The sequence below is a fragment of the Rutilus rutilus genome (genome assembly GCF_951802725.1).
Source record: "Rutilus rutilus genome assembly, chromosome: 23".
Classification (NCBI taxonomy): Eukaryota; Metazoa; Chordata; class Actinopteri; order Cypriniformes; family Leuciscidae; genus Rutilus; species Rutilus rutilus.
The window spans coordinates 3,900,423-3,920,052 of NC_140233.1; positions in this window are offsets into that span (position 1 = coordinate 3,900,423).

Here is a 19,630-nt window from a genome sequence, read left to right on the forward strand (position 1 = left end):
TCTCAGATTCCGGCTGACACCAAATGTTACACGCTGGTTGACATTGCGAATGCATTCTTTAGTGTTCCAGTACATCCTGACTCACAATTTTGGTTCGCATTTAATTTCAATGGTAAAGCGTACACCTTCACACGTTTAACGCAGGGTTTCTGTGAAAGTCCGACAATTTTCAGCGAAGCTTTAAAACGTAGTTTGGAAGATTTGGTACTTCCACCTGGCGTGGCTCTGTTGCAGTATGTTGATGACTTGTTACTTTGCTGTCCAAATGAACAGATCTGTAAGCAGGCTACCATCACATTGTTAACCTACTTAGCAGAGCGGGGACACAAGGTCAACCCGAGTAAAATAGCTGTAAATCAAACCAAAGTTACCTTTTTAGGTCACGTGTTGACAGCAAATGGGAAGTCATTATCTGACAAAAGAGTCACAGCGATACAAAACATTCCTAAACCGATCACAAAGAAACAAATGATGTCATTTTTAGGAATGACCTCGTATTGTAGAACATTCATTCCTAGCTACAGCGAAAAGGAAGGACCTTTGTCAGCGTTAATTTATGGTCAGGAAATGGCAGCCTCTGACAAACTGACATGGACCACAGAGGCAGAGAGTGCCTTTTGTGAAATGAAACAGGCATTGCTGAGTTCGCCTACGCTTGGTATTCCGAACCCAGATAAAATTTTTACGCAGACAGTAGCTGAAAAAGATGGTTACATGTCCTCTGTTTTGTTACAAGAACACGGAGGAAAGTTGAGGGCCGTGGCGTTTTTCTCATCGAGATTAGACGCAGTAGCAAGAGGTTTCCCTGCTTGTCTAAGAGCTGTGGCTGCAGCAGAGCGAGCTGTGATAGCCTCTAGAGATTTTGTAGGTTTTAGCGACCTAACACTATTAGTACCACATGCGGTGTCACTAATTTTGTTAGAACAGAAGACTTCTCATTTATCTGCAGCCCGGTGGCTGAGATATAATTTTGTGCTGTTGGAAATGCCTAACGTTACTGTTAAACGTTGTAATGTTTTAAATCCAGCAAATCTGCTCCCAACGGAACAGGATGGTGAACCACACTGTTGTGTTTCAGCTTTGGAACAGATATGTAGGCCTAGTCCAAGACCAGACTTGAAAGACGAGGCCTTACCCAACAGTGACATGATCCTTTTTGTGGATGGGTCTTCCAGTAGGGATGACCTTGGCAAAAACAGGGCTGGATACGCAGTAGTTTCATTAACTGAGGTTCTTGAACAAAAATCACTGCCGTCACATTTTTCTGCACAAGCTGCTGAACTGGTTGCTCTGACTGAAGCATGCAAATTGGCTAGTGGCCAACGTGTTACAATTTACACTGACTCCAGGTATGCTTTTGGCGTTGTGCACGATTTTGGCTCATTATGGAGACATCGAAAGTTTCTGAAAGCAGATGGTAAACCAATATTGAATCACCTGCTTGTGAGTGAATTGTTGGATGCTTTGTTGTTGCCAGACGAGGTGGCCGTTTGCAAGTGTCAGGCCCATACTTCGGGTAGCGATGACGTTTCCAGAGGAAACAGATCTGCAGATTTAGCTGCAAAGGCTGGGGCTCTGCTTCCTGTTCAGATAACCACAGCAGCACGGCTGAATGAGGAACTAGGTGACATAGAGGCCATGCAACAGCACGCCTCTGAAACTGACAAGCGAAAATGGAGAGAGGCAGAATGTGTTTATGAGAATGGACAATGGTGTGGCCCCAATAATAAACCGTGTTTACCTTCTCATTTCTTTCCAGCATATGCTAAACTAACACATGGTTTGGACCATACTTCCAAGACGGGAATGTTTTCTATTATGCAAAATAACTGGTTTACTAAAGGTTTTTCCACAGTGGCAGCAGATTTTTGCAGCAGATGTCTGATCTGCGGAACTAACAATGTCGGCAGGGGTCAGGCAATGAGACAGGCGGGGCATCCCAGGCCGCCAAGACCATTCTCACATGTAATGCTTGATTATATTGACTTGACACAATCAGATAAAAAGAAATACTGCATAGTTGCCGTAGATCTTTTCTCAGGTTGGATTGAGGCTCTACCAACAGCAAAAGCAGATGCACAAGGAGTGGCGAAATTACTCCTGCAAGAAATTGTCCCACGATGGGGAATTCCTGAGAAATTATCAAGTGACAATGGCTCACATTTTGTAAACAGTGCAATTTCAGCAGTTGAAGCTTTCTTGGGTACTCCCTGGAAGCATTTTTGTTCCTATCATCCGGAATCAGCCGGAGCGGTAGAAAGACAGAACCAAGTTCTGAAAAACAAACTGGTAAAAATTTGTGATGAGACAGGGCTTTCATGGCCAAAGGCCCTGCCCATTGCTTTGACTTATATGAGAATGAGAAAAAGGGGGCGAGCACAACTCTCACCATTTGAGATTCTGTTTGCTCGTCCACCTCACATGGGCTGGGAACCTCAAAAACCTAGACCACTGCCTGACACCACTCTATGTGAACATGACATGTTGCAATATTGTGTTGAACTGGATAAGGTGTTCTGTGATATCTCAAAACAGGTCCAGGCAGCAGCTCCAGAGCCAGCTGAGACAGCCCTGCACAGCATCAGGCCAGGAGATTTCGTGCTGATAAAGGATCTGAGGCGGAAACACTGGAGAGCAAAGAGGTGGCAGGGGCCATTTCAGGTTTTGCTGACAACTCACACTGCAGTGAAAGTCGCGGAGAGGGCTCCGTGGATCCATGGGACGCACTGTCGAAAAGTGCCAGCTCCTGCGGTAGCTGCAACGGAAGAAGAATCCCATACACAGCTAACGAGCACCTAATAGGGATCAGGCTAACCAGAGGTGTATGCCATCCTGTAGGTTACCAATTTGAAAATCATCATCATTGGAGAGAAGACGAATCAATAGTACGGGACGATTCAGCGATTTTAGGGGTAATAAGAACTGTGACAAGAACTTTGTGGTGCTTTGACGGCGTGGGACTTGCAGTGAACTGTTTAATAATATCTACCAGACCGGCCCTGAGACCAACAATACATAGAGACACTGGACTTATATCCTTTTCACAGGAACATTTTCTCGCCTGGCGAGGTTGCACTGTGTGGCAATATGTTACCAAATCTTATCCTCTTAATTAGTCTGGCCATAGGCCTAGCACAGGACGGTGGCATAAAGGTGGAAATGACAAAGGGAAAAGGGAGTAAAATAATTATAATATGTGATCCGATTTCAGCAGCAGGACCTGGGTATAATCCAGACCGTTTGAACAAATGGGGAAAAGCCATGTATTTTTGTAAAGATCCATGCGGATGGCAAGATGTGTACGGAGGTAATCAGGAGGCTATTAGGGAGGGCCTATTGACCAAGGTGGGGTATGCTTCACCTAGTGATCATAACAATAGGATGGTGTCAGATCTTATGAAATTTGAAGAAATCACCGAAAATGTTAAAATTAAACTGAAGGTCACTCTGTCCACAGGCGATGATGGTGTAACTCAGTGGGGAGGTAGATTTTTCTGTGGTTGGTGGACCTCAGGTACCGACACTTATGTTCCGATAGAAATTACAATGATAGATCCGCCACCGAAAACCCATAGTCTGTCTGAACTAATAACTCATATTAGTATACCTGAAGAAGAGGATGCTGAATTAGAAAGACAATTCAATCTGCATCATGAAGACACCACTATTACGCATAGCAGGATACAATGTGAGGGCAACAGGGCATGTATGTTAAGTTTACTTCAACGACAAGCTTTGGCTATTAACCAATCATGTTGGTGGTGTCTGCGAATGGACAGGACTTGGAGGGTCCATCCATTACGATCAGCTAATTTAGGAGAATTAGTAGGATTAATTCCGTGTGCTATGTGGAAATTACTGAATGAAGCAAATTCTGGGAGAAGCAAATTAGTTGCTCCAAAGGGGGTAGTGTGTCAGAGCCCATCAAAACACAGTACTAGAAACTTTGATAATGTATGGGCAGTAAAGCCACAATTAGGTGAAGTGTGTCTATGTAGGTTAGAGATCCAACAAGGGGCAACGATGACTGGTACATCCCACTGTAAAACTACGATAATCATGGGTAATAACAAATGTGTAACATCGGAGGGTATATTTATTACGTGTCCCGGTGACGACGAAGATCTCAGAGAAACGACGGCTGGAACAGTGTGGGTCTGCGGTCAAACCGCTTTCCACTCCCTTCCTAAGAGATGGATGGGGTGCTGTTATCCAGGACTTTTAGATACAGGAACAGAAGTTTATTTCAATAAAGAAAATGAAGACGATAAGCAAACTTATTCGAGACCAAAAAGAAGCTTAGCTGATGAGAAAATCCCTCGGATGTTTCAAGGTACCAAACTTTGGGATCCTTGGACGAGTAGAATATCGATGACAGGATGGTCTTTCCTTATCGGGGGAGGCACTGCAGCTAGCTTACTAAAAATAAATGGCTTGGCTTGGCAAGTATTACGCTTAGCAAACGAGACTGAAGATGCGTTAGGACAACTAAATACTGAACTTAGCGGGATAAGAAGAGCCGTCATTCAACACAGACTCGTTTTGGACGTCATCACGTCAGAACGCGGAGGCGTGTGCAAAATGCTAGGGACGTCTTGTTGTTTTAATTTGCCTGACGTCTATCAAAATGTGACAGACATAATAGCGCACATGAAAATGGCTGTAGCCACCCCAGGAGACATGTCATCTTCGATAGGTGACTGGTTTTCTGGCCTAGAGGGGTGGATGAGATGGGTGATAAGTACAGTTTTGCCAATAGCATGTTTGATTTTGATTTTGCTTTTGATGATCCCATGTGTTATGAATTGTATTTCTGCAATCACTGCTAGGGTAGTGAATACTACGATGGTTAGAATGACTGAAGGGGAATATGTAACAATGATACAAAGGGCACCAGAGAATGAGGTTGGAGTTACAGTGCCTGAAGGTGAGGCACGCGAGAACGAGAGCGAACATGAGTTTGACTAAGAAATGAAGTAACCATGGGAAAAATTTACTTGTTGTAAATTACTATGATTATGGAGGAGTAAATGTCAAATGTTGTGTATGTTCTTTGAATGAACAGATGGGGGATTTGTGCTGGAAATTTTACATTTAGATGTGTTCTTTTTACTTTTAGATGTGTTTTTACTTTTAGAGGTGTTCTTTTTTACTTTCAGATGTGTTTTACTTTTAGAAGTGTACAACTTGTATTAACATCTTTCATTTTATTTGTACTCATAAGCATTTGAAGAAATATATTCATATAAGCTGAAGCACGTTATTAAAATATATTTAATCAAGTGTTTTAGAAGGCATAAGTTAAGACAAGCTTGCAGGGACAAAATGTTCTAAGTAACGAAGAGACTATATGCACTTAAGTGACCCTTTGTACTTCGAGTGTCCTTTTGAGCTTCCAAGTGTGAAGTATGTGCGTAGCTTTTGAGCTCCTAAGTGTAAAAATATGTGCGTAGTTTAAGATCAAAAGTAGAGATAAGCAAAATGTGTGAAGAACTGCAGCTAAAAACAGAAACTTGTATCTAGCCACGATATTGTTTTCTGTCTAAGAATTAACTTACGGGAGACAAAGATTTTTGAAGAAGACATATATTACCTTATAAGGAATTGATCCTTTGACACAGATGAAGCCTAATGCAGGATGTGATTTTAGGGGTATATAAGTTGGGGAAGGGGACTAGCCCTTTGCCTTCTCATACCAGATGCGTTCTGTATGTGAATGTCAATTAGCTTGCAAGAAATAAACCTTTTGATACTTTGACTTTTCAAAGGTCTCGACTTGTCTTCTTCCTCCTCTTGAATAGAATTATTTCCACAACACACCCCTTTTAATTTCGTTGAGGTTGTGTTCACACATCATTAAGTTTGGATCGCTAAATCTTGAATGACGGTCAACTAATGAATGAATGAGTGTCAACTCCCGCTTGTTTACTTCGAACCGGAAGTCGCGCCCACTTTTGATGCAATGCCTCATGGGACGTAGGAAACTTGTGGATAGGGTAGACTGAGTATAGTCAGAGCCCGTCTACGGAGAGCCTGCCCACTCCCTATTAAGTCCTATTGTACCGAATTTTGGTTGTAGTTCCACCAGAGTTCCACTGGGGGCGATCGCCCATGAGTGCAGAATGAATGGGAGTCTATGGCGCTAGACGGCTAAATTTGTCTCTTTCACCCGATTGCCGTTGAGAAATCTCAGATTCGATAGTAGGTTTTGCAAGTTCAACATGGGTTTTAGGTCGAAAGTTGAATGAACGAGTACTTATGTCCTTTCGATTTCTTACAGGTTGAGTTGTATATAACACGCTAGCATTCTGCTAATGAACGCTGATTGGTCAGTGAAGGACTGATTACGACCAGAGATACCGCTTGATGGCATCGTGGCATCCGAAGCAGGACCAGAAACAAACAAAACAAAAACTCTTCTAGCACGTGTGCTTACCTGTGTCAGCTGTGTTGTGTGTTTACCTGTGTCAGCTGTGTTGTGTGTTTACCTGTGTCAGCTGTGTTGTGTGTTTACCTGTGTCAGCTGTGTTGTGTGCTTACCTGTGTCAGCTGTGTTGTGTGTTTACCTGTGTCAGCTGTGTTGTGTGTTTACCTGTGTCAGCTGTGTTGTGTGTTTACCTGTGTCAGCTGTGTTGACGATGCCTCGAGAGAAAAGAAAGTGCAGAGCGCGAAAGCACCAGAGTGACTGAAGGATTGCTGTAAAGCAGTATCTCTGGTCGTACGATGTGTATGACGTCATTGACTTTTTAAAAGACTTTTTAAAGCAAATAAGTGAGTCGCCTGGAAGTCAGCTGGAAGTGGAAGAAGGAACGCAAATGCAAAGAAGGAAAAATGGGGTAAGAAATTATGCTTTTTGAAAACAAGCCTTATTGCATTTAATTTTGCTTCTCTTTTTAGGGATTTATACAGGAAAACGAGACCAATATTCTGATGCAGAAAAAGAAAAGTAATTTAGGTTTGGGAATGACATTAGAGTAAGCAAATGAAGACAGTCGTGGGTTTTTATAGATATACTATTTATTGAAAAAAAATTAAACAGTAAAGAGCAGTTACATTACCTTCTGCCTGTACAGACATGATGTGAAATGCCAGAATCACCGTAAAAAGCAACTTGGGTTTTATTCATTTAATGGTACAGCGGCAGCCTAAAGAATTCATGTAACCAAATGTAACTTTGAACATCTGTAACTCGGATTACCCAGATCAACAAAACTGGAAATGGCAAGACAGATATATATTATTTTTTTTACTTACAGTGAGTTTTAGAAACACTGTAATTGTAGTTCTGTTCTGTCTTTCGCTTTGCTTAGACTCTTACTCGACAATAATGTAAATGTTCAACCAGATACTAAACCAGTATGACAGGTTTTGTATGGGCAAAATGGTGATCGGTTCTGCACATGTTTTGCTCATCTCAAACATTCTGTCAATTCCATGTTTGATAGTCCAAATTTGTGACTAACTCTGGATCGTGTTCACATGAAGGTGTGATGTTTAAAGAGAACAGCCAATCGAGATGGTGAAACATAATTCATCTTATTTCAGTTCCTTGCTGAAGATCTAGAGATATCTAGAAAAAATATGAAGGATTTAAATACATTAACTCAGCAAGAAGGAATATGAGAGGACTGTTTGAAAGAAAATATCTGAATATATAAATGCACTATAGTAGATAGTTTGTATAAGTCCACAACAAACTTAAAAAAACATGTAATCCTAGTGATTTCAAAGGCTTAATATATTATAAAGCTTATTTAAATAAAAATATCTCATGCTTGTTTGTTGCCAAAATTTAGACTATATATATATATATATAAGCATATATTAATACACAGCAATGTTTTCAGATGTTTAATAGATGTTTTGATCCAGAGCTTTTGCAACAATTATAACTTAGTCACTGTTTGTGACTTGAACTGATGCAGTCTGCCTTCTACAAATTACTATTACCAGTAATGCTGCATAAAACAAGTAAGAACTGACTAAGCTTTCAAGAAGTACTTTGAGAAAACTCATCATCAGCCCTAAAATAGAAAGACTGAACCAATGAGCACACAACCACATGAAAAAAACAGTGTTACTGTTATACCAAAAACAGTTAAACCGATCACTTTCTCCAGAGTTTCAGGCTTTAAATGCCAATATGCCATTGTAAATCCTAATGTTAGCAGCATTATTGACATCTTCACACCAAGTAGAGCAAACACAGTCATAAACCCCATTGAAAGTGTCGCCCCAATGATACAACACAGAAATGACCCGAGTACAAAGTCTGGAGATTCAATACTCTTCTTTTCATTGTGAAATATGAATGCATAAGCCCCGGCTGTGACTCCAGGAGCCGCGTGACACGCGATGAGCACATCTGACCACGACCTGACGCTGATGATTGTCCCAAAGACCAGAGATGAGCCCAGAACAATTGGTATGGACATAATTGCTATGCACATAAACAATATATCAATTAAACCAATTACTATTGCATACGCTAAGATATTTATGATGTTTTGAGTGCTGCTGCTAAACTTTTGCTGAAATCCTTCACTTTCCTGTCTCTTGTAAATGTCTCTTGTAAATATTGTTGCAATTGATGTTATCAAGGCCAAATTTAGCGGTATAGCAACATCTGGACTCAGAACATGTCTTAGATAGACCATAAACAATTCAAGCGCTGCAAATTTTGCCCCAAAATTCAAGATTTTGTAATTTCCTTCAGTGTAAACAACAAGAGCTGTAAATGAAACAAGGGAAATCCATCCTATGATTCCAGCCGCTCCTCCTAAATTGTCATATTTTAGTGAGAAGAGCTGATTTTCTTCATGCACATCTTGACTCGTCTCTTCTGTTTTTAACGTTTGTGTCATTACTGAGTAAAATCCGTCAGCATTGAGCCAGACTAGCTTGTCTATTTCCGCTACGAGAGCTGCTGTTTGAGCAGGTTTGGATTCAGAGTCTCTGATCATGTGAAATCTGCCTCCACATGCGTTGATCATTTCTCCAGCGATCCCTCTGGACGCTCCTGTCAAACGCTCCTGGTGATTTTGGTGCAGAAGAACAATGCAGTACTGAAGAACTTCTGCTCCCAGCAGCTCCTGGACTCGTTTCACAACATCACACTCTTCTGATTCTTGATCTTCCAGATTCAGGAGCATTAAAACGGCGTGAGGTCCAGGAGATGAGAGCAACAGCGCTGTTGTGAAGCTCTGTCTCGCTGTGTCGTCCTCACAGAGGTTTGGTCCAGTGACCAGCATCATTCTACGACCCTCGTCTGTAATTACTGGAGTCTTTACAATCTCTCTGTCCTCCTGTCCACCGTCTTTCCTTCCTGACAGAATATCTGCAGCGCTGAATCTGGAGTCGCCTCGCATTCCCACTATCAGGATCCTCACTTCATCATCATCATGAGAATCTGGAAGTGAAAGAAGGAACGCAAATGCAAAAGAAGGAAAAATGGGGTAATAAAGATATGCTCTTTGAAAACAAGCCTTATCGCATTTAATTTTGCTTCTCTTTTTAGGGATTTATACAGGAAAACGAGACCAATATTCTGATGCAGAAGAAGGAAAGTCATAAAGGTTTGGGAATGAAATCAGAGTGAGCAAATGAAGACAGTCGTGAGTTATTATAGATATACTATTTATTTAAAAATGTAGAAACATTAAAGAGCAGGTTCATTACCTTCTGCCTGTACAGACATGATGTGAAATGCCAAAATCACCGTAAAAAGCAACTTGGGTTTTATCTTGGTTAATTTCATCGTACAACCTAAAGAATACATGTAGCCAAATATAACTTTAAACATCTGTGACTCAGATTACCAGATCAACAAAACTGGAAATGGCAAGACAGATAGAATTTTTTTTTTTTTACTTACAGTCAGTTTATTTGTAAATCCTGTAATTGTAGTTCTGTCCTGTCTTTTGCTTTGCTAAAACTCTTGTGCTTGACAAAGATTTAAATGTTCGACTAGACACTAAACCAGTATGACAGGTGTTTTTGTATGGGCAAAAGGTGATCGGTTCTGCACATATTTTGCTCATCTAAAACGAGTCTATTGATTGGCTGATGACATTACAAGAATGTCATCAGTCCATTTCACAAACTTAACCCCTTCTCCAGCACCACCCATTTTGTCAAGTGGGGCATAAATGACATTCCCAAAATAAAAAAAAATCTGTTTATAAATAATTCAGAATAGACACATAACCAACATATATTTAAAAAGCCAACACTTGAGAGTTCACAGTCCATTGCTCAGTTATTAATATGGAGAAGCTCAAACATAAAAAACTACAATAATAACAATATATATTTTAAATAAAAATGTGACGTGGCCGTAATGTAGCAACTTATAAACACAATGAAACTGAAGTCACAATCGTGGCCATGCTCCATTTCAAATCTGAGGATGTTATCTCTAAAACTATGAATTTTATGAAACATTTTCTAAGACCATGTGAGTTTTTAGAGAAGGCTGATAAGATGCTAATCAAATATTTAATTGCCCAGTAAACCCACTTGCACCCTATTATCTAAGGTCTGGTGAGGTGAACTGCCCCATTCATGTTTCTAGAGTTCTCACTCGACAAACCTTTCACATCTCTGACCTAATCTTCATTATTCTTTTGTTTGTATTCAGCCATTATTAGCATTTATTCTTGCATTACATGGTTTTCCCATCAACACCATTTTGATTCTACTATAAAAAAAATTCTTACATATAACTTATTTCTAGAAAAAAAAAAGCATAATTCTTGGGAGCTTATGTGAATTCTTTGAACAAATTAGTTTATGGAATAGAAAAGCTCATGGCGCGAATGTGGCATTAGAGCTACAATTTACATCAAGCTACATAACCCAATTCAAAAGATTAAAGTCCTCCTGTGGTGAAAATCCAGCTTTTAATGTTGTTTATGTGTCTATGTTTTTAATGTGCTTTAAGACAAACCATGTGCAAATTCATAAGTCGACAGCATTGCTGAGTATTTTCTCCTTAAAACTGCAGTGAACCAAAGACAGTCTCAAAAACACGCTTTGAAATCGCTGGTGTTTCTGACATCACAAACTACCTTGTAACCAATCAGATCATGAGAGGGGCGGAGCTTTAGCATATCATTACTATTCTCCGAAGAAGGAGAGTCTCAAGAGTAGCCAGGTTTTCCCTGTTGATATGAAAAATGGGGTACTTTTAACAATATAGCAAATTAATTATTTATATGATGTATATTATGATGTTATAATGAACTAAATGCCTTTCTCCACTGATGTTCCATGATGTTCAAAGATTTTCTAAGGATAGCTACTGATTGTTAGAAGGCAGACCGGTTTGGTTTATTCTGGGTTAATTTCATTTGACAATCTGAAGAGAAAGCCACAGTTAGAATTTTTATGGTTGACTAAGATAAACATATTTACGGTATGTAAGATCATAAACTTTGTAGATAATTCTCATTAGGCATTTTATTGCTTTCAGATTTGTTTTACACAGCGGATAAGTTAGTGTGCAGTCATTGTTATGAGCAGGAGATGTAAAAATAAATAAAAATAAAGATCTTGAACTGATTCTGCAGTAGATGATCGAACAATGTTGAATCTCTCCAGTAATTGGATCATTTATTCTTATATTTCTAAAGACCAAGAAACATCTAATTACTTATGAAGTAAGTATTTACATTATGTATCTATGCTACTTATTATAAATTGATACTCCAAATGTTCCTGCGTTTGGGAGGAACTCTAACACTGTCTTGATATTGTCGTGTATATCGGCTTTAAAAAGACGCTGTATTCTTTGTATACTGTGTTTCATGATATCAACAGTGCTTTTGATGTAATTCTCTCCAAATCAGCCGATTAGCTAAAGATCCCCACGTTCGTTCTTTTCCACCCTTGGAGACTAGGACTGACTTATAATATAAAAATGTATAGACTAATGATCGCCTCGCATTCCCACTATCAGGATCCTCACTTCATCATCATGAAAAGCTGAAGAGAAAGAAGTAACACAAATGCAAAGAAGGAAAATGGGGTAATAAAGATATGCTCTTTCAAACCAAGCCTTATCATCGCATTGCATTTAATTTAGCTTTTCTTTTTTAGGGTTTATACATCATCATCATCATGAGAAGCTGAAGAGAAAGTGAAACCATAATGCAAAGAAAAACAATAGGGGTAAGAAAGATAATCGGAGATGTGCTGTGAAAACAAGTCGCACAAGTACATTGACCTTGTTGTCTTAGAAATCCACAACAGAGCTGTTCCGTTTCGTGGTCACTCCGAGTTACGTCGGATGACGACGATTGGGGTTTCGCTTAGAAAGCCTGTCATCTTCGAGTATATAAAACGAGCCAATGGCAATGAAATGCCATGGGTCTGCGGAATTTGCATAGCGTATCTCCGCCCGCCGCAGGGGGTATATAAGGAAGTACGCTGGCAACATGCAGATATGTTTTCGCTTCGGAGCCAAGACTTTTCTTCACTCCTATTAGCCATTCTGTATCATCTTCACTCTACGAGACGAGCGGCTCTTCAGTGTGTTTGTGTGATGGCGTGTTCCAGCGAGATCGCATTGCCTGCTGCTGATCTGTGCAGTGATCTGCCGACAGTGAGTGTGTTTCTCCCTGGGCGCTTCAGCACTCTGCTGAGCTTTCCTCTCTCTAAAAGAGCTGCACGCGGCACGTCTTTTTCAAGACGGTTCGCCCGTGTATTACTGGATGTGGGCGCGTGACTCATCTGTTTAACGGTCGCGAGCGCTGTTTTGCGTGTTGGGCTTAATCACGCTCGGCAGCGCTCGTGGATGAGTCATGTTTTCATTGCGGGAACATGACCATCGCGATGTTTATAGATCGAGACTCAATGATCTCTGTGTGAGAGTCCCCTCTGCCACACCCCAATCTATCTCTTCCAAAGAGGGATACTTTGGCTGGTGGCCAGGGTGATCTGAGGGTTATGGTGTGGCATAATCCCGACGAGCTTTCCTCGGGCCACGCCCCCCTCCACATCGCAAACCGTGGGGTTTCCGTGTGTGCCTGGTTCCTCTCGGGGACCCAGTGTTTTCATTCGGGACTCCAGCAGATGGTGTCATGTCACTCACAGCATCATAAGGCGGGCTTGATTCCTCTGGAAATGAGGATTCGACTACGTTGCCTCCCTCGGGAGTGTCAGCGTTAGTCGAGTCAGATCCAGAGCTGATGGCCATGCTTTCCCGGGCAGCTGAAAGCATCGGTTGGAGTGGCGTCCTCCCCCCGAGCGCTGTAGGCTTCCCGGATGTGCATCAGGACGCCTCCGGCCCGCGGGAGTCCACGTGACTTTCGCGGCCTGCGGGCGTCCTCCGCCTTCGCTGCCCTTGATCGTGAGACGATCTTGGTCTGTATGTTCTCTGTCACTATTGTGACACAGGCATGCAGTCCTGTGTGTCGCCTTCGCCTTCGAGGCAGTGCTGACTCTGGAGTTCTGTCAGAACCGGCCGCAGTGGAACGCTGGTCCTTCCCTGGCCAACACTGACAGAATGCGGAAACTCGACCACGCACCCTTGCTGGGACGCTATGCCTCCCATGCCCGGCCTGGTCGTTCCGCCGCGCACACTACTGACCTCGCTCTCGGGCGACATCGGTACCTGCGTGATCCTGGGTCAGGTGGTGTCCACTAGAGTGGTCCAGACATGGGCTTAGCCAGGTTGATGTGATGGGATCTGGGAATTAATTTTCTCAGCTCCCCCATGTCCCAGGCTGGGCTCTTCGGCGGGATGGCTTCGGCCACCAGAAGCAGACTCAGGTCCGTCTGCACTGATGGTCATCCATCCGTGTGGTCTCCTTAGTTTGCTTCCCGCCAAGGCCACCTCCATGCGGCTCCTCCCCTCAGGCCTTCACCGGCCCTGAGCAGGAGGATGTCACAGGAGGGCGGCGCTGCCAGTCTCCGCCCCTTGGACTGCCACACCAGTCTAAGCAGCACTCTTGAGACGGGCAGCTTGGTCGGCGGGGTGGTTGAGGACTGCGCCCAACAGTTTTCGATCTCTCCAGAAACGGACTGAGGCTTCTGCACTGACGGTCTTCCGTCCGTGCGGCCTCCTTAGTCTGTTTCCCGCCGACGCCACCTCCATGCGGCTCCTCCCCTTGAGCCTTCACCGGCCCGAGCATGAGGAGGTCGCTGGAGGCTGGCACCGCCTGTCTCTGCCCCTTAGCCGACTAACACCTGGTTAAGCAGCACTCCTGAGATGGGCGGCTTAGAGTTAGGGCTCAGTTCTTTCTGGAGCTGGTAGCAGGACCACTCCTTCCCCCGGTGGAGGGCTGGGGGAGAATCTCATTCAAAAAGAACTGATGCTCTTTCTCTGAGCCCCAAGAGGCTGTGGATGACAGCACGCGCCGCCTACGGGCCACGCTCCTCTCATCCCCCTCTGTCGCCAGACCCCTGCCAGAGCACGCCCCCGTGGGATGCGCGCCCTCCCCTGGCCTCCTCTGGCAGGACGCGGTTAATGACCGTGCCCCCGCACAGGGCCGCTATGCCACCCTCGCCGGTGCCGGTCATTCCGCCTCGCTGCCCCACCGACGGTACGTCTGTGGTTCGTATGACCCCGCTGGTGCACTTTCTGGAGGCCTGGCTAGAGCTTCCCAGACTGTCCCACTGGGTTGCGAGAACCATCAGATTCGGCTACGCGATTCAGTTCGCGATATCTCCTCCCCGCTTCAGGGGAGTCCGCTTCACTATGGTCGGTGGCAATGCCCCTGTCATGAGAGCGGAGGTCGCCACCCTACTGGCGAAGGGTGCGATCGAGATTGTACCTCCAGCCGAGATGAAGTCCGACTTCTGCAGCCCTTACTTCATTGTACCCAAGAAGTCCGGTGGGTTACGGCCAATCCTCGACCTGCGCGTCTTGAACCGCTCCCTTCACAGGCTGCCGTTCAAGATGCTAACGGCCAAACACATCCTCCAGTGTGTGCGGCCGCAGGATTGGTTTGCAGCGATCGACCTGAAGGACGCCTACTTCCATGTCTCCATTTTACCTCGACACAGACCGTTCTTCGATTTGCTTTCGAGGGGCGGGCATACCAGTACGCGGTTCTCCCTTTCGGGCTAGCCCTGTCTCCTCGCGTCTTTACGAAGGTCGTCGAGGCAGCCCTTGTTCCCCTCCGGGAACACGGGGTTCGCATCCTGAAACTATCTCGACGACTGGCTGATCCTAGCTCACTCTCGAGACCAGGTTTGCGAACACAGGGACCTAGTGCTCCGGCACCTAGCTCGTCTGGTCTTTCGGGTCAACTGGGAGAAGAGCAAACTCTGCCCCGCGCAGAGGATCTCTTTTCTCGGTATGGAGATTGACTCAGTCGCCATGTGCGCGCATCTTACGAGCGAGCGCGCGCAGTCACTGCTGACTTGTCTTCGTCAGTTCGAGGGCAAGAGTGTGGTTCCACTGAAACTTTTTCAGAGGCTCCTGGGGCATATGGCATCCGCAGCCGCAGTAACGCCGCTGGGATTGCTTCATATGAGACCGCTTCAGCTTTGGCTTCGCAATCGAGTCCCGAGGTGGGCATGGCTACACGGCACGCTCAGAGTCCCAGTGACTCCAGCCTGCCGTCAGACCTTCACCCCGTGGACGAACCTCAGTTTTCTACGGGCCGGAGTGCCCCTAGAACGAGTTTCCCGGCATCTTGTTGTATCAACAGATACCTCCACCACGGGCTGGGGCGCCATGTGCAATGGACATGCTGCCGTGGGCTCCTGGACAGGACCCCAGCGCCTTTGGCATGTCAATTGCCTCGAGTTGCTGGCTGTACGTCTCGCCCTGCACCGCTTTCATGCGCTGCTCAAGGGTCAGCACGTTCTAGTCCGTTCAGACAATACCGCGACAGTAGCGTACATCAACCACCAGGGTGGTCTACGCTCCCGCCGTATGTCGCAACTCGCTCGCCACCTCCTCATATGGAGTCAGAAGCATCTGAGGTCGCTTCGAGCCATTTATATCCCGGGACACCTGAACCAGGCGGCCGACGAGCTGTCTCGAGTTCGGCCTCTCGCTGGAGAATGGCGACTCCATCCCCAGTCGGTCCAGCTGATTTGGGATCAGTTCGGCGACACACACGTAGACCTGTTTGCCTCCCACGACTCGTCCCATTGCGACCTGTATTATTCCCTGACCGAGGGCACGCTCGGCACGGATGCACTGGCGCACAGCTGGCCGCGGGGCCTACGCAAGTATGCGTTTCCCCCAGTGAGCCTTCTTGCGCAGACCTTGCGCAAGATCAGGGAGGACGAGGAGCAGGTCATTTTGGTTGCCCCATATTGGCACAACCGGACCTGGTTCTCCGAACTAGTACTCCTCGCGACAGCACCTCCCTGGCCAATTCCTCTGAGGAAGGACCTCCTTTCTCAGGGACGGGGCACCCTTTGGCACCCTCGTCCCGATCTTTGGAACCTCCACGTGTGGCTCCTGGACGGGACGAGGCAGGTTTGAGTACCCTACCACCTGCGGTGGTGGCTACCATTACTTCCGCTAGAGCATCGTCCACGAGACATGCCTATGCGTTGAAGTGGAACCTCTTCGTCAACTGGTGTTCTTCTAAACATCAAGAACCCACGAAATGCCCGATCAGTGTCGTGCTTTCCTTCCTGCAAGAAGGGTTGGAGCGAAGGCTGTCTCCCTCCACCCTGAAAGTGTATGTTGCCGCCATTGCCGCACATCACGACGCAGTTGATGGTAAGTCTCTGGGAAAGCACGACCTGATCATCAGGTTCCTGAGGGGAGCGAGGAGACTGAATCCTCCTCGTCCTCCCCTCGTACCCTCTTGGGACCTCTCAGTGGTTCTAACTGCCCTGCAGAGTGCTCCATTTGAGCCTTTGCAATCAGTAGAGCTTAAGTTCCTGTCTATGAAGACAGCGCTCCTGGTTGCATTGGCCTCCATCAAGAGGGTAGGGGACCTGCAGGCATTTTCGGTTGACGAAGCGTGCCTGGAATTCGGGCCGGCTAACTCTCACGTGATCCTGAGACCCCGGCCTGGATATGTGCCCAAGGTTCCTACCACACCCTTTCGAGACCAGGTAGTGAACCTGCAAGCGCTGCCCTTGGAGGAGGCAGACCCAGCCTTGGCACTGCTCTGTCCAGTACGCGCCCTTCGTGCTTACGTAGACAGAACGCAGTGTTTCAGGACCTCAGACCAGCTCTTTGTCTGTTATGGTGGGAAGCTGAAGGGAAAGGCTCTCTCAAAGCAAAGGTTATCTCACTGGATAGTGGATACCATTGCTTTGGCATACCAGCAGCAAGGTCGTCAATGCCCCCTTGGTGTGAAAGCCCACTCCACTCGTAGTGTGGCTTCCTCTTGGGCTCTAGCGCATGGCGCCTCGCTAACAGACATTGTAGAGCTGCAGGCTGGGCGACACCCAACACATTCGCGAGATTCTATAATCTCCGAGTAGAGCCAGTTTCTTCCCATGTACTCGCTTCAACCAGCTGGTACTAGATTCTGCTCAGGTGTCTTCGCTTGCTCGCCATTCCTCTCCACGGACGGGATACGTGCGATTATCTTCTCAGGTGAGTCTGATAAGCTCTGAGTTTCCTCCAGCACTGGTTACGTCAACGCCTGAGTTATGCCAATCTGCCATAACGCAGCTTTTGCGCTTGACTAGGTGCCTCCATGTGCATGGTCCCCCCTCTGGGCGACCCCCACATGTGTATTCCACTGTAAGTCTCTTTTGAGCGTGTGTCTTTCCCTTGGCAAGCCACCTTGCCACCCCTGGGGTTTAAATATTCCACCTGCGGCTGGACACCTCAGCGATACTCCATATGCATCCCTCTGGATCATATGTGTCTCTCAAGTCCCCCCCTTAATGGTTGGGCGTAATTGCATATTTCTCCTGAGATATGCTTCCCAGTGTACCTTGGTATTCCTGTGTTAGGTAGGACTCCTTCGTTCGTGCTAGTCTCACAACAGGGAGCTCAGACTTACGCAGGGCACTGGAAGACAGCCGAGGTGGCGTGATTAGACTGGAACCCCAATCGTCGTCATCCGACGTAACTCGGAGTGACCACGAAAGGGAACGTCTCGGTTACGGATGTAACCCTCGTTCCCTGAGTAGGGAACGGAGAGGTTACGTCTTCCTGCCACTTCCGCTGTACCGCTGGGAACGCCTGAGTTCAGTCTCGGCTCCTCAGCGAAGACATATCTGCATGTTGCCAGCGTACTTCCTTATATACCCCCTGCGGCGGGCGGAGATACGCTATGCAAATTCCACAGACCCATGGCATTTCATTGCCATTGGCTCGTTTTATATACTCAAAGATGACAAGTTTTCTAAGCGAAACCCCAATCGTCGTCATCCGACGTAACGTCTCCGTTCCCTACTCAGGGAACGAGGGTTACATCCGTAACCGAGACGTTATTGCATGTCCCATTTTATTGAATATGAAATTTGAGATTTTGCACTCCTGAAGGAAATGAAAAAATTACTGCAATTGTTTAAAAAAAATCAGTCTAGAGTCCTAAATCAGATAAATAAGAATATGATGGTAATATTGTGCGGTGAATGTAAACAATGACAACAATCTGATCTGGCAAGTTTGTTAAAAGCTGAAAGGGGAAATGAAACTATCTGTGTGAATTTGGGCTGGGCAATATAAAGATAAATTGTATATCTCAATATTTCTCATATCTATTGTTGATTTACAATATCTCTGTTTACATATTTGCTCTAAATGACTTAAAGGCTGTATATTTTGATCAGAGGAACAAAATCATGTCATTATTGTGAGTTCAAATCCAAGAGAAACTGATCAAAATAAGTCACATTAGATGAAAGTATCTGCCAAATGCATAAATGTCAATGCATTGTGTGATTGATGTTTATGCAGGAACTGAAGTTTAAATTATAGTAAAATTAAATTGTAGAAGAGAGCCGATATTAACCTTCTGAAGATGAGATGTGAAACACAAGAATCAATAAGAGGAACCAGTTTAATTTTCTTTTGGCTCATGAAGCAAGTAAGTGAGTTGGTTTTGACTTGACAAAAAAAAAAAAAAAAAAGTGAAAGAAGGAATGCAAATGCAAAGAAGGAAAAATGGGGTAATAAAGATATGTTCTTTGAAACCAAGCCTTATCATTGCATTTAATTTTGCTTCTCTTTTTAGGGATTTATACAGGAAACCGAGACCAATATTCTGATGCAGAAGAAGGAAAGTCATAAAGGTTTGGGAATGAAATCAGAGTGAGCAAATGAAGACAGTCGTGGGTTATTATAGATATACTATTTATTTAAAAATGTAGAAACATTAAAGAGCAGGTACATTACCTTCTGCCTGTGCAGACATGATGTGAAATGCCAAAATCAATGTAAAAAGCAACTTTGGGTTTTGTTCATTTAATCATACAGCCTAAAGAATACATGTAACCAAATGTAACTTTGAACATCTGTAACTCGGATTACCCAGATCAACGAAACTGTAAATGGCAAGACAGATATATATACAGTATATATATATTTTTACTTACAGTCAGTTTATTTAGAAACACTGTAATTGTAGTTCTGTTCTGTCTTTTGCTTTGCTAAGACTCTTGTACTCGACAATAATGTAAATGTTTGACTAGACACTAAACCAGTATGACAGGTTTTATGGACAAAATAGTGATCGGTTCTGCACAAATT